The sequence below is a fragment of the Elephas maximus genome, chromosome 1 (assembly GCF_024166365.1).
Source record: "Elephas maximus indicus isolate mEleMax1 chromosome 1, mEleMax1 primary haplotype, whole genome shotgun sequence".
Lineage (NCBI taxonomy): Eukaryota > Metazoa > Chordata > Mammalia > Proboscidea > Elephantidae > Elephas > Elephas maximus.
The window spans coordinates 14,029,620-14,042,656 of record NC_064819.1 but is presented as its reverse complement, the minus strand read 5'-3'; the positions used below and the strand labels follow the sequence as shown (position 1 = coordinate 14,042,656).

At 42.6% G+C, this 13,037-nt stretch overlaps 1 protein-coding gene across 3 annotated transcripts in view; it reads right to left on the bottom strand.

Annotated features, from left to right (window-relative positions):
- Nucleotides 1-13,037, bottom strand: part of SEC22A (SEC22 homolog A, vesicle trafficking protein) — a 78,051-nt gene that overhangs the window by 55,502 nt on the left and 9,512 nt on the right. The window lies entirely within an intron of this gene.

Here is a 13,037-nt window from a genome sequence, read left to right as displayed (position 1 = left end):
ATACATGGAAGGTCAGCTCAATTGGACTGGACCAAAAGCAAAGAAGTTTCCGGGATAAAATGAATGCTTCAAAGCTCAGCGGAGCAAGCGCGGGGGTCTGGGGAACATGGTTTGCGGGGACTTCTAAGTCAATTGGCAAAATAATTCTATTATGAAATCATTCTGCATCCCACTTTGAAATGTGGCGTCTGGGGTCTTAAATGCTAACAAGCAGCCATCTAAGATGCAGCAATTGGTCTCAACCCACCTGGAGCAAAGGAAAATGAAGAACACCAAGCCCACATGACAACTAAGAGCCCAAGAGACAGAAAGGGCCACATGAACCAGAGACCTACATCATCCTGAGACCAGAAGAACTAGTTGGTGCCCGGCCACAATCGATGACTGCCCTGACAGGGAGCTCAGCAGAGGACCCCTGAGGGAGCAGGAGAGCAGTGGGATGCAGACCCCAAATTCTCATAAGAAGACCAAACTTAATGGTCTGACTGAGACTGGAGGAATCCCGGCGGTCATGCTCTCCAGACCTTCTGTTGACACAGGACAGGAACCATCCCTGAAGACAACTCATCAGACATGAAAGGGACTGGTCAGCGGGTGGGAGAGACGCTGATGAAGAGTGAGCTAATTATATCAGGTGTACACTTGAGATTGTGTTGGCAACTCTTGTCTGGAGGGGGGATGGGAGGATAGAGAGAGAGGGAAGCCGGCAAAATTGTCAAGAAAGGAGAGACTGAAAGGGCTGACTCAAGACGGGGAGAGTAAGTGGGAGTAGGAAGTGAGATGTATGTAAACTTATATGTGACAGACTGATTGGATTTGTAAACGTTCACTTGAAGCTTAATAAAAGTTATTATAAAAAAAAAAAAAAAAAAAAAAAGCTGTCGTTGAGTCCGTTCTGACTCATGGCAACCTTACGAGTTTCAGAGGAGAAATGCACCCCATAGGGTTTTCAATGGCTATAATCTTATGGAAGTAGAGTGCCAGGCCTTTCTTCCGCAGTGCCACTGGGTGGATTCAAACTGCCAATCTTTCCAATCGTAGTCAAATGCAAACAATTTGTGCTACTCAGGGACCTTCTAGAACACAGTATAACTCGTTGCCATCAAGTCGATTCCGACTCATAGGCAACCCTATAGAACAGAGTAGAGCTGCTGCATAGAGTTTCCAAGGAATGGCTAGTGGATTTGAACAGCTGACCTTTTGATTAGCAGTCAAACTCTTAACCACTGCGCCACCAGGACTCCAGAACACAGTATATACTCCCTAGAATAAGCACAGCATAGGACACAAATTAACTCTTTTCAATGAGTCACTGAAATGTCTTTTTATAGCACTGTCCACAAAGCTGGTATAGATCAGGGGCAACAAACCAGGGCTTCGAACCAGTTTGTTTCAGTTCAAACCCCTGCTGAGAACCTGCATTTCTAACAAGTTCCTAGGTGATAACAATGCTACTGGTTAGGAACCAATTCTGAGAACCACTAGGAGAGCAGTGGTTCTCAAAATTTATTACACATAAGAATTGGAGATCTCGTTAAAATGTAGATTCTGATTAAGGATATCTGGGGTGGAAATGCAAACTTTCAGCAGGAACACTCCAGTTCCAACCCGATGCAAGCATGGAGCACACAGGGTATAACTCTGTATTCCTGTGGACCAAAATAAAAAACCCAAGCTTGTTGCCGTGGACTCAATTCCAACTCATAGTAACCCTATAAGACACAGTAGAACTGTCCCATGGGGTTTCCAAGGAGCGGCTGGTGGATTTGAACTGCCGACCTTTTAGTTAGCGGCTGAATGCTTAACCACTGTGCAATCAGGGCTCTGCAGAAGACCCTGCTAATAACATTTACAGCGGTCTTACTTGACGAACCCTGGTCCATACTAGAGTCCCCCCCCCCATTTTTTCCTAATAATGCAGAAGAATTTATCATTTTTTAACTTAATTTTTATAATACATTCACGATTCAAATTCCAAAAATAATGAAAGGGTGTACCATATAGTTTCTTATCCCCACCCCTGCCTGCAGATATCCAGTTCTCCCCTCAACCAAAACCAAACCAAACTCATTGCTGTCGAGTTGATTCCAACTCATAGCGATCCTATAGGACACAGTGGAACGGCTCCCTAGGGCTTCCAAGGAGCAGCTGGTGGATTTCACCTGCTGACCTTCCGGTTAGCAATCTCTCTACCACTACACCACCAGGGCTCCTCCCCTCAGCCAACTCATGTTATAATTTCTTATGTATTCTTCTAGAGAGAGTACATGCATATGCAGGTAAATACGTATATGTGTATATATATATACACTGGAATCCTTGTTAAGAGACCATCCTGGACAGCCAAATCTGAGTTTCCATCTGCTGATTAGGGGTTGGCATCTATTAACCATCTTAACAACTACTAATGGTGTAGGATACTACTGCTGAAACTGTGCCGACCTTATGCTTCTGCAGTGCCAGGAATTCCCTTCTAAGTTCTACCGAATACACAGTCACTCGGCCCAGTGATTTTCAAACGTAAGTTGTGACCCACTCAAAAAACCAAACCCGCTGCTGCTGAGTCGATTCCGATTCCTGGCGACCTTTTGGTTAGCAGCCGAGCTCTCAGAGACGACTGAGCCACCGTGGCTCCTGTGACCCCTCAAAACCAAAAGACCAAACCCACAGCTGTTGAGGTGATTCCAAATTAGTTCATAGCATTCATTTAGTGGGTTATAAACGGCATTTTCCAAAAAAAAAAAAAAAAAAAGTGAAATAGGATATAACAGAAAACATCAGAGTGCATATTGTTCCATAAAACTTTTTAGTTTCCTAAATGTATCTCTTATTATGTATGTGTCCTTACGGCCTTATAGTCAAAGAGTTTACTCATAGAATACTGCATTTTTCCTACAAAATTAGTAATTAAATCAAAGGTCCAAGTATGTTTCTCCCAAGTAATTTCCTCTCTTTCAAGAAAATCTTCATTATCAAAATTCTCAGATGTGTCAACAGCATTCGCATACACTCCACGGTAACTTGCGCTGGGGCTGAACACAACTGGAGACTGGCTCCTAGACCCTTGGAAGTGCCAGCTGGCTAGCTAGAAGTGACTTCATTACCCTCCAGTAACATGACAGAAGCTCGTGGACTCTTTTTTGTGTGTGATGGTGGGGTTTTACCGTATTTTATATTAATAATAGAGTGAACCACAGACAGTTTACCCCAAATGGTTTACCTCGCTTGCCCTGAATTTAGAGAACTGTACATGAAGTAAATGAAATCCTATGTTTTTAAGATTGTTGGCATTTTCAGGGAGCCTTTACTCCAAAGTCTTTTACTGTATTTTACTATAACAAACAAAGACACTCTCTGAAAAGGCTGCAAAGTGCCCTACACTATGACGACTTTTTATGAAGTGAATTTAGCCCTCTAACACTGTTTTCCTTTGAAATGCAAAGCCAGTTTTCCAAAAGCATACTTAGTTCTGTCAATTCGCCTTTGTTACCAAAAGCCTTTTGCTTTTTCAGTTATCAGTGGGACAAACTGAAAGACTCCCATCATTTCACTGAGGACTACACAGATGAACAGTACAGTACGTAGTGACATCTAAAGTCCCTCCAGGAACGCTGGTTTATGCAAGACTTGGCAGCGTCCATCGGGTGCATTTAGCTCACATTTTATAAACAATCTGGCAGTTCAGTTGTCCCTCTGCCTTGAGGAGGAGAAGGAAGACCGGTGGTGGCAATAGTAACAGCAGCACGCACAGTTTACTGACCACTTAGTAGGAGCCAGGCCCTCTGCTAAATGCGTTAACATCTGAAGTCATTTCATGCTCACAATAAATGGGTGTTGCTATCTGCATTTTACAGGTGAAGGAACAGAGGCTCAGAAAGGTTTAGTAACTTACCCAAGGCCACACGCCATTAAGAAGCAGAGCGGGGATGAACCTAGTTCTGACTCCAAAGCCCACATTCTTTCCAGAATGCAACACCAACTTCTCAATAATATAGATGAGTCAATTATCTCCTCATTCACCCACATTTTTTTGGTCACTTTTTCCAAGCCACAAATCAATGTCTATTTTTACCCCTAATTAAGAGTAATAAAATTTGAGAATTTTGGAACTAGTGATCACAGGTTTACCCTGGAAGCTTAGAAGCCTTGCCAACTTCTCCACTTCATCAGGTGCAACTCTACTCCACCCTCTCCGCATTTCAGCCACACTGACCCAGTTTCAGATCCTCAAGGATGACAGCCCACTCCCACACCCCTTTCCCAGCCTAAGAGGTTCACAGATCCCATCTTCCCCATTTGCTATGCTCCCGACCCCACCTCCACCATGCACCAATTCTGACCTGTCAATTCCTACCCATCTTACAGTACACAATCTAAACTGATTGGCACCCCCTTGGTTATACCATACATAGCAGCTGGCGTTTTTTGTTTTTTTTTTTCCACGTAACTTAACTCAATTTATAATTACACATGAATGTGGGTATTTGTTGTACTGTCTTTTTAACTTGTATACAAGGGTAAGTCAAAAAGTATTGCTAGTAGGGTTCCAGTTCATTCATGCACAAATTTATTCCAAACAAAACATGTGTAAACATGTTTCCATGATCAGTGAATGGCTGCAGACAAGTCCCCTCAGAAATATACTTGTCTTAGTCTTGTTAGTGTGCCTTCAAAAAAAAAAAAAAAAGAGTACTTTTTGTGCCATGCGAAAAAATTATTTTGAGGTCAGGGCTACTTTCAAATTTTTAACAAAACTCAAGTGGGTATCTTCCCAAATCATTGAAGCTTTGCAACAAGTTTGTGGGAAGGCCACCCCACATAAAACAACAGTTTTTAGATGGGTCAAGCATTTTAAGAAAGGTTGAGAAGACCTCAAAGATGAGCCAAGAGAGGGAAGAAAGCTCAAAAGGTTACGGGGACTGTTTCTTGGGATTCCAAAGGGCTAATCTTGATAGATTTTCTCTAAGGACACAGGGCAATCGTGGGGGCTTATTATGAAGAAGTTTTACAAAAACTGAAAACTAAGAAAAAGGCCAGGAAAGTTGGGCCCGGGAATTTTTTTTCCATCACGACAATGTACCTGTTCATTCTTCGAGGGTAGCCAGAGCTGTCCTACAAGAATTTTATTGGGAGACCTTACCCCATCCACCCTACAGCCCTTATCTTGCCCCTTCAGACGTCTTTTTGTTCCCAAAACTCAAAGAACATTTAAAAGGAACACGATTTGAGTCCCTTGAGGATGCCAAAACTGCTGTTCTGGTGTGGTGGAGATCAAAGAGCACAGAGTTCTTCAGGGAAAGAGTTAGAGAGACGGAAACACTGTCTTCAGAAGTGTACAGACTGAGATGGAGGAAATGTCAAGAAACGATAGCTTCCCATTTTTAAATATTTTTGCTTAATAAAGGTTTCTATGATTTTGTACATAATGTACAAAGTATGAATCTAGGAAAATTGGAAGTCAACAAAAATGAAATGGAACGCATAAGATAGATATCCTAGGTATTAATGAGCTGAAATGGATTGGTATTGGCCATTCTGAATCAGACAATCATCTGGTCTACTATGCCAAGAATGACAAATTAAAGAGGAATGGTATGGAGTACACCGTCAAAAATAACATTTCAAGATCTATTCTGAAGTACAACGCTGTCAGTGAAAGGATAAAATCCATTGGTCTACAAGCAATACCAGTTAATAAGACTATTATTCAAATTTAGGCACCAACCACTAATGCCAAAGATGAGGAAACTGAAGATTTCTACCAACTTCTGCAGTCTGAAATTGGTCAAACCTGCAATCAAGATGCATCGTTAACTACTGGTGACTGGAACGCAGAAGTTGGAAATTAAGAAGAAAGATTGGTAGTTGCAAAACACTGCCTTGGTGATAGAAATGATGCTGGAGATGGCATGACAGGATTTTGCAAGGCCAATGACTTCTTCGTTGCAAATACCATTTCTCAACAACATAAATGGCAACTACGCACATGGACCTCACCAGAAGGAAAGCACAGGAATCAAATCAACTACATCTGTGGAAAGAGACGATGGAAAAGCTCAATATCATCAGTAAGAATAAGGCCAGGGGCCGACTGTGGAACAGGCCATCAACTGCTCTTAGGCAAGTTCATGTTGAAGCTGAAGAAATTTTAAACAAGTCCACAGAGCCAAATACGACCTTGAGTATATCCCACCTGAATTTCCAGACCATCTCAAGAATAGATTTGATGCACTGCACACTAATGACCAAAGATCCGATGAGTTGTGGGATGACATCAAGGACATCACACATGAAGAAAGCAAAAGGTCATTAAAAAGACAGGAAAGAAAGAAAAGACAAGAAGAGACTCTGAAACTTGCTCTTTAATGTAGAGTAGCTAAAGTGAATGGAAGAAACAATGAAGTAAAAAAGCTGAACAGAAGATTTTAAAGGGCAGCTTGAGAAGAAAAAGTAAAAGATTAAAATGAAATGTGCATAGACTCGGAGTTAGAAAGCCAAAAGGGAAGAAGACACTTGCCATTTCTCAAGCAGAAAGAACTGAAGAAAAAATTCAAGCCTCAAGTTGCAATTTTGAAGGTTTCTATGGGCAAAATATTGAATGATGCAGGTGGCATCAAAAGCTGATAGAAGGAATACTCAGAGCACTGTACCAAAAAGAACTGGTCGACGTCCAACCATCTCAGGAGGTAGCATATGATCAAGAACCAACGGTACTGAAGGAAGAGGTCCAAACTGCGCTGAAGGCACCGGTGAAAAACAAGGCTCCCGGAATTGACGGAGTATCGATCGAGATGTTTCAACAAACAGATGCAGTGCTGGAGGTGCTCACTCATCTATGCCAAGAAATTTGGAAGGCAGCTACCTGACCAACCAACTGGAAGAGATCCATATTTGTGCCCATCCCGAAGAAAGGTGATCCAACGGAACGTGGAAATTCTCTAACGATATCACTGATATCACACGCGAGTAAAATTTTGCTGAAGATCATTCACAAGCAGTTGCAGCAGTACATCGACAGGAAACTGCCAGAAATTCACACCGGATTCAGAAAAGGATGTGGAACAAGGATGGTGAGACTTTGTCTCGCCTACTTTGGACATGTTATCAGGAGCGACCAGTCCCTGGAGGAGGACATCACGTTTGGCAAAGCAGAGGGTCAGCAAAAAAGGGGAAGACCCTTGATGAAATGGGTTGACAATGGGCTACATACAATGGGCTCAAACACAGCAACACTCGTGAGGATGATGCAGGACCGGGCAGTGTTTAATTCTGTTGTACAAAGGGTCACTGTGAGTCTGAACCGGCTCGACGGCACCTAACAACAACAATAATTTTGTAGCAATACTTTTTTACTTACCCTCGTATATGCTCCATGAGTGCAGGGATGATTTCTGTATTGTTCAATACTGTATTCTTAGTACCGAGAATATTCTGTGTCTAGCATACGATAGGTGCTCAATAAATTACTGAACAAATGAGTACAAGGATGGCATCATTCGTTCACTCATTTATACACGAATTTGTTGAGTATGTTGTGCAGATACTCATATAGTCTAGATGTATCTATCCAAAGCAGAACCTCAGTAAACAGCTAAATGACAGAAGAGAGAACTTCACCAGCTCTTCAAGTAGCATACCCCATAAGACTATAGGGCTCAGGTCAGTGAGCCTCCTGAATGTCCCAACTTCAAAGGGAGAGGGATTCTCAGGGTCCATGTAGAATTACTCACCTCTGCAGTGAGTGCCCGCAGATGGCTATGCAAGTCTAACAGGTATGTCTGCTCTCCTAGCACAGCCATTACTAATACACACACACCACTCAGTTTCCTTTACCCTGAGTGCAGTTTTTAAATTGCCATTGTTTTCTTCCTACTTTGTTCTAATTTTATTCTTTTTTATTTCCCTTCCATTTCTGAGCTTTAGCACCAGTAGGGATTGGTCTTCTACTCCCTGTCAATGAGAGTACTTCTTTCTCCTGGCAGAGGAATTTACCCAATCTTATTACATCTTTGGTTCCCCTCCCTGGCATGTACACTAGGAACTTCTTTAGGTCCTCCCAGGATCACTTGTGTCCTGAACAGGAACGGCTGGCAGAAGTCCAAACTCTAGGTCAACAGGGTTTACTCCTTTCAATCACTTCATTAAAAAGCTAATACAATCATGTGTCCAAGCAAGGCATACCACAAGTGGTCCCTATCCCTAAAGTCCAACAAAATGAACAAGTAGTTTTAGACAATGAACTTCATCTAATTTTACTTATGAACTTGCAAAAATATTTTACACATTACCAATTAAACACTGACATTATTAGGGCAATTCTGGCCTGTTCATCAAGCTAAATAATCAGTGAAAGCAATGGTCTTCCCCTCAGCAGAAAACAGAGCACTTGGCATATGTCTGGCCCTCTACTCTGTAGGAGCTGATGCCAAAGACAAGGTCCTGCCTGCCAGGAGCTTGCAGTCCAGTACCTGGAATGCACCTGAAACGATACACAAATCCATATAAATTTACAAAACTGGGCTTCGTAGCATGCTGAATGACAATGCACACAGCAAACTATTTATAAACTGACGCTACAGTAAGAATTAACATTTGTACTACATATATAATTTTCCTTCTGCAATTGTATTATTGCACATGGAAAACCTGTTTATCCTTTGCAGCCACACTTGTCCAGTGAACAGCTTGCCTGGGTGCAGAAAAGTTCTCCAACGGAATATGCTATCTCTAGTCTATTGTTAAAACTCCTAAGTACAAGAAAAATAAATGTTTTTAAATAGAACCTTCCACACTGAATTCAATTCTCTAAAATAGAGTGTTTAAACTTTTAAATATACATGAAAGGATCTGACATTCTAAAAGTGAGCATATTGGTTTTATCATCACCAAATACATCTAGTAGGAAACAAGCTGAAAACAAAATACTCTGCCATCAGTGAGCTAGTAAGGAGGCAGGAGCCAGAAAGAGAACAAACTCAGTGACAACGAGTGCTCACGTGTGCCAGCATTCAACTAGAACTTCCTATGTTCTCATTCATTCCTCTCATATAAGGCCAACTTCCAAGCACCCTCCAATGGAGAAGAGCTAAATCACCAATAAATTATCCCACGAATAAAAAACTCGTATCAGCCACTAATTTTAACTTCACTTAACAAGAAAATATTTATTAATATGCACCATGCCAGGCAACAGCAACCTGTAACCACAGTAAGCTCAAGGAGAATCCGAGACGATATGAAGAGGCCCCAGGGATTACACCACCAGAGCACTGGATAAAACACAGAGGAAGCAAAGTTTGCCTTTGACATCCTTCCGCTCCTTTTCTGCAGTTAATCTTGTCTCCTGATTGACCCTTTCCCACTAACCCTAACATGTTCCCATTGCTCATACCAGAGAGTGAACATTATGATTTTTTTCTATTTTTTAAAAATTTTTATTGTGCTTTAAGTGAAAGTTTACAAATCAAGTCAGTCTCTCACACAAAAACTTATATACACCTCACTACATATTCCCAATTGCTCTACCCCTAATGAGACAGCCCGCTCTCTCCCTCCACTCTCTCTTTTTCGTGTCCATTCCACCAGCTTCTAACCCCCTCTACCCTCTCATCTCCCCTCCAACAGACAGGAGATGCCAACATAGTCTCAAGTGTCCACCTGATTCAAGAAGCTCACTCCTCACCAGCATCCCTCTCTATCCCATTGTCCAGTCCAATCCCTGTCTGAAGAGTTGGCTATGGGAATGGTTCCTGTCCTGGGCCAGCAGAAGGTCTGGGGGCCATGACCACTGGGGTCCTTCTAGTCTCAGTCAGACCATTAAGTCTGGTCTTTTTATGAGAATTTGGGGTCTGCATCCCACTGCTCTCCTGCTCCCTCAGGGATTCTCTGTTGTGTTCCCTGTCAGGGCAGTCATCGGTTGTAGCTGGGCACCATCTAGTTCTTCTGGTCTCAGGCTGATGTGGTCCCTGGTTTGTGTTATGAAGATTTTTTTTTAAGATAACTGATCATGGGGTAAGTCCTAATTTACCTTCCCAGAGAAACAGTATTGTAACAGTAGTTAGGTTCCACGGAGTTCACAAGAACCTATTTAATAAATGTGGTGCTGAAAAGCCATACATTTTCCTAATGAGGAGTGTGATGACAGTAACGAAACAAAACAGGGAAGTAGGACACATAAGTTATCTCCTTCTCCCAAGTGGTTTGATAGCTTTGGTGGGCTGCATTTCCCTGCCTGCCCTCCTCCCCACCAAAAACTTATCTACATCTCCAAAGAGACAACACTGTCCCATCAACTTTAGGCTTCACTTCAACTCTGCTCCTCATTATTTTGCAGCCAAATGGAAAGCGAAGGAGAGAGAGGGAGAGAATGGAGAGAAGCGGAAAGGTAAGGGAGAGGGGAGGGAAGGAGGGAGAGGTTTACTTCACTTAATTCCCTTCTCTGGTTAATCCTCTCTCCACAAAAAACTGTAAAGAATTAGGAAAATTAGGATCACTCCCTGTCAAGAAAGGTGTTTAGAGTAAAGGGAGACAACTCCCTCTTTTACCAGAGAATAAGGTGAATGTTGAAGTCAAAAGACAGTGGTTTAGACCATTTATTAACTTTGTGACTTTGAACAAGTGACTTTACATTCCTAAACCTCATTTTCCTCATCTGTAAAATAGAGGTGAGGGTACTATAATGGCTATCTGCGTAGCATCCCTTCTCTCCTTCCCTTTGGGGAGTTATCTCCAGCCCCACCACCTATTTATTCTACATAGCCTTGCTGAAGATACCCAATCAAAGGGTGGGTGTGTGATCCAGGCCTGGCCAATTAAGAGCAAGCACCTCATGCCCCTGGCTACATTAGTCCAGAAATGGACCATGACTCAAGAGATGTCAATTAAAGTTAATTATTTATTTTTAAACATGGAGGGAGAGGTTGCTCAGCTGGAATGAAATATGCCTGGCATTGGCTGTGCAGTGTTTTCTAACACACTAACACACACAGAATACCTACCCATAAAGGAGAGAATGAGGCCGAGATAGTGCAGAAATAAGATTCCTTATAACAATACCTGATTCCCTGGCTCCAGCCAGCTCCTGTCCTTCGCAAGACCCTTTTTTGCTTAAACTAGTGTAATCTGTACTTCCGCCGCCAACGATGGGAAAGAGCTCTAGTTATCAGCCGTTTCTACTTTGCAGAGCTGTTGCCAAGTGTAATGACAATGTAGGGCCTGGCAATTGCAGGTGCTTAATGTTATTGATGTTGTCACTCTAGTCATCAGAAAATATCACCAAGGAGTGAAGGGGAAGCACTGCTAGGCACTAAAGCTGAAAGGCAGGGAAGCCTAGAACGGTAGGCACTTGGCTGGAGGTAGCACTTTAGGGGCAAATACAGAGAAAGTGAACCCTCAGGTAAGGAGAGAACCTACAAGGCTCACGGCCAGTATCAGCCTTCAAATGAGTCAGCAGTGAAAGAACTAAGGAAATGGCTTTCTTGCACTAAAAGAAATTCACAATAGGGTATCACTGACTTCTCAAAGGGTATTTCTTTTCATAAGCTCCGAGTCTCAATGCTGAAAGAGATCTCAAAATGTGGAATGAGTTTAAAACTTAAAACCAACTGCAAAATTTTAAGATTTCAGATGACAGCTTAATTTTCATATGACTCATAATTATTGCTCCAGTCATTTCTTAATTAATGACATAAGTCTATTCATTAAACATCTGTTGCACTTTAAGGAAGGTATCCTTCAACTTAGGAAATAGAAGGACTTCTTAAAGTTTTATATAGAGAGAATTTGTAATATCACTATGGAGTGTGAAAAAAAATTACAAAACTAGATACATACCTTCACATCAACAAGCCGAGTTGCTAACTTTGCGAGAAAATAAGAACTTAACTCCATGGCGCTCTGAACACCGTTACACTCCCAAAACAACCATCCCTCATTAAGCTGCTACGACAATATACGCCTGGAGCCCCTGGGGGGTGCAAATGGTTAACACGCTCTGCCGCTAACCAAAGAGGTTGGAGGTTTGAGCGGCACCCAGAGGAAACTCCGAAGAAAGGCCTGGTGATCTGCTTCTGAAAAATCAGCCATTAAAAAGCCGATGGGGTACAGTTCTCCTCTGACACACACAGGGTCGCCCTGAGTCAGAACCGACCCAACAGCAACTGGTTTCGGTTTATAATGTGCACCTACCACCCCTCTGTCAGCTCGCTGTACTGGGGAGGCTTACGTGCTGCTGTGGTGCTGGAAGCTATGCCACTGGTATTTCAAATACCAGCAGGGTCACAGACAGGTTTCTGCAGAGCTTCCAGATTAAGACAGCCTAGGAAGAAAGGCCAGGCAATCTACATGCAAAAACTAGCCAAGGAAAATCCTATGGATTATTGCCAGATATAATGGCGGAAGGTGAGCCCCCACGGTCGGAAGGCACTCAAACGCACAGTAGCCACAACAATGGACTCGAGCACAGCAATGACCGTGAAGATGGTGCAGGACTTGGCATTCTTTAGGTCTGTTGCACACCATGAGTCAGAGCCCATTCACAGCAACTAACAACACATGATGTGCAAGGCATTGTGCTAGCACTAGCCATCCTCCTCCGGAGTGTGCTCCATTAGCTGAACTGAAGCATTCAGCCTCTATACTCAGATAAAGTTTATCGTTTTCCCAATACATGGGGGTGGAAGGGGCAAATTTAAACTAATTTTCCCATCTTAAATGTTTTCCCCTAATTTTTTCTCCCCATCATGTCCATCAGTTTGTTGTACTATGGGGGCTTGTGTGTTGCTGTGATGCTGGAAGCTACGCCACCAGTATTCAGATACCAGCAGGGTCAGCCATGGAGGACAGGTTTCAGCTGAGCTTCCAGACTAAGACAGACTAGGAAGAAGGACCCGGCAGTCTACTTCTGAAAAGAAACAGCCAGGGAAAACTTTATGAATAGCAGCAAAACACTGTCTGGTATAGTGCTGGAAGATGAGCCCCCCAGGTTGGAAGGCACTCAAAAGATGACTGAGGAAGAGCTGCCTCCTCAAAGTAGAGTT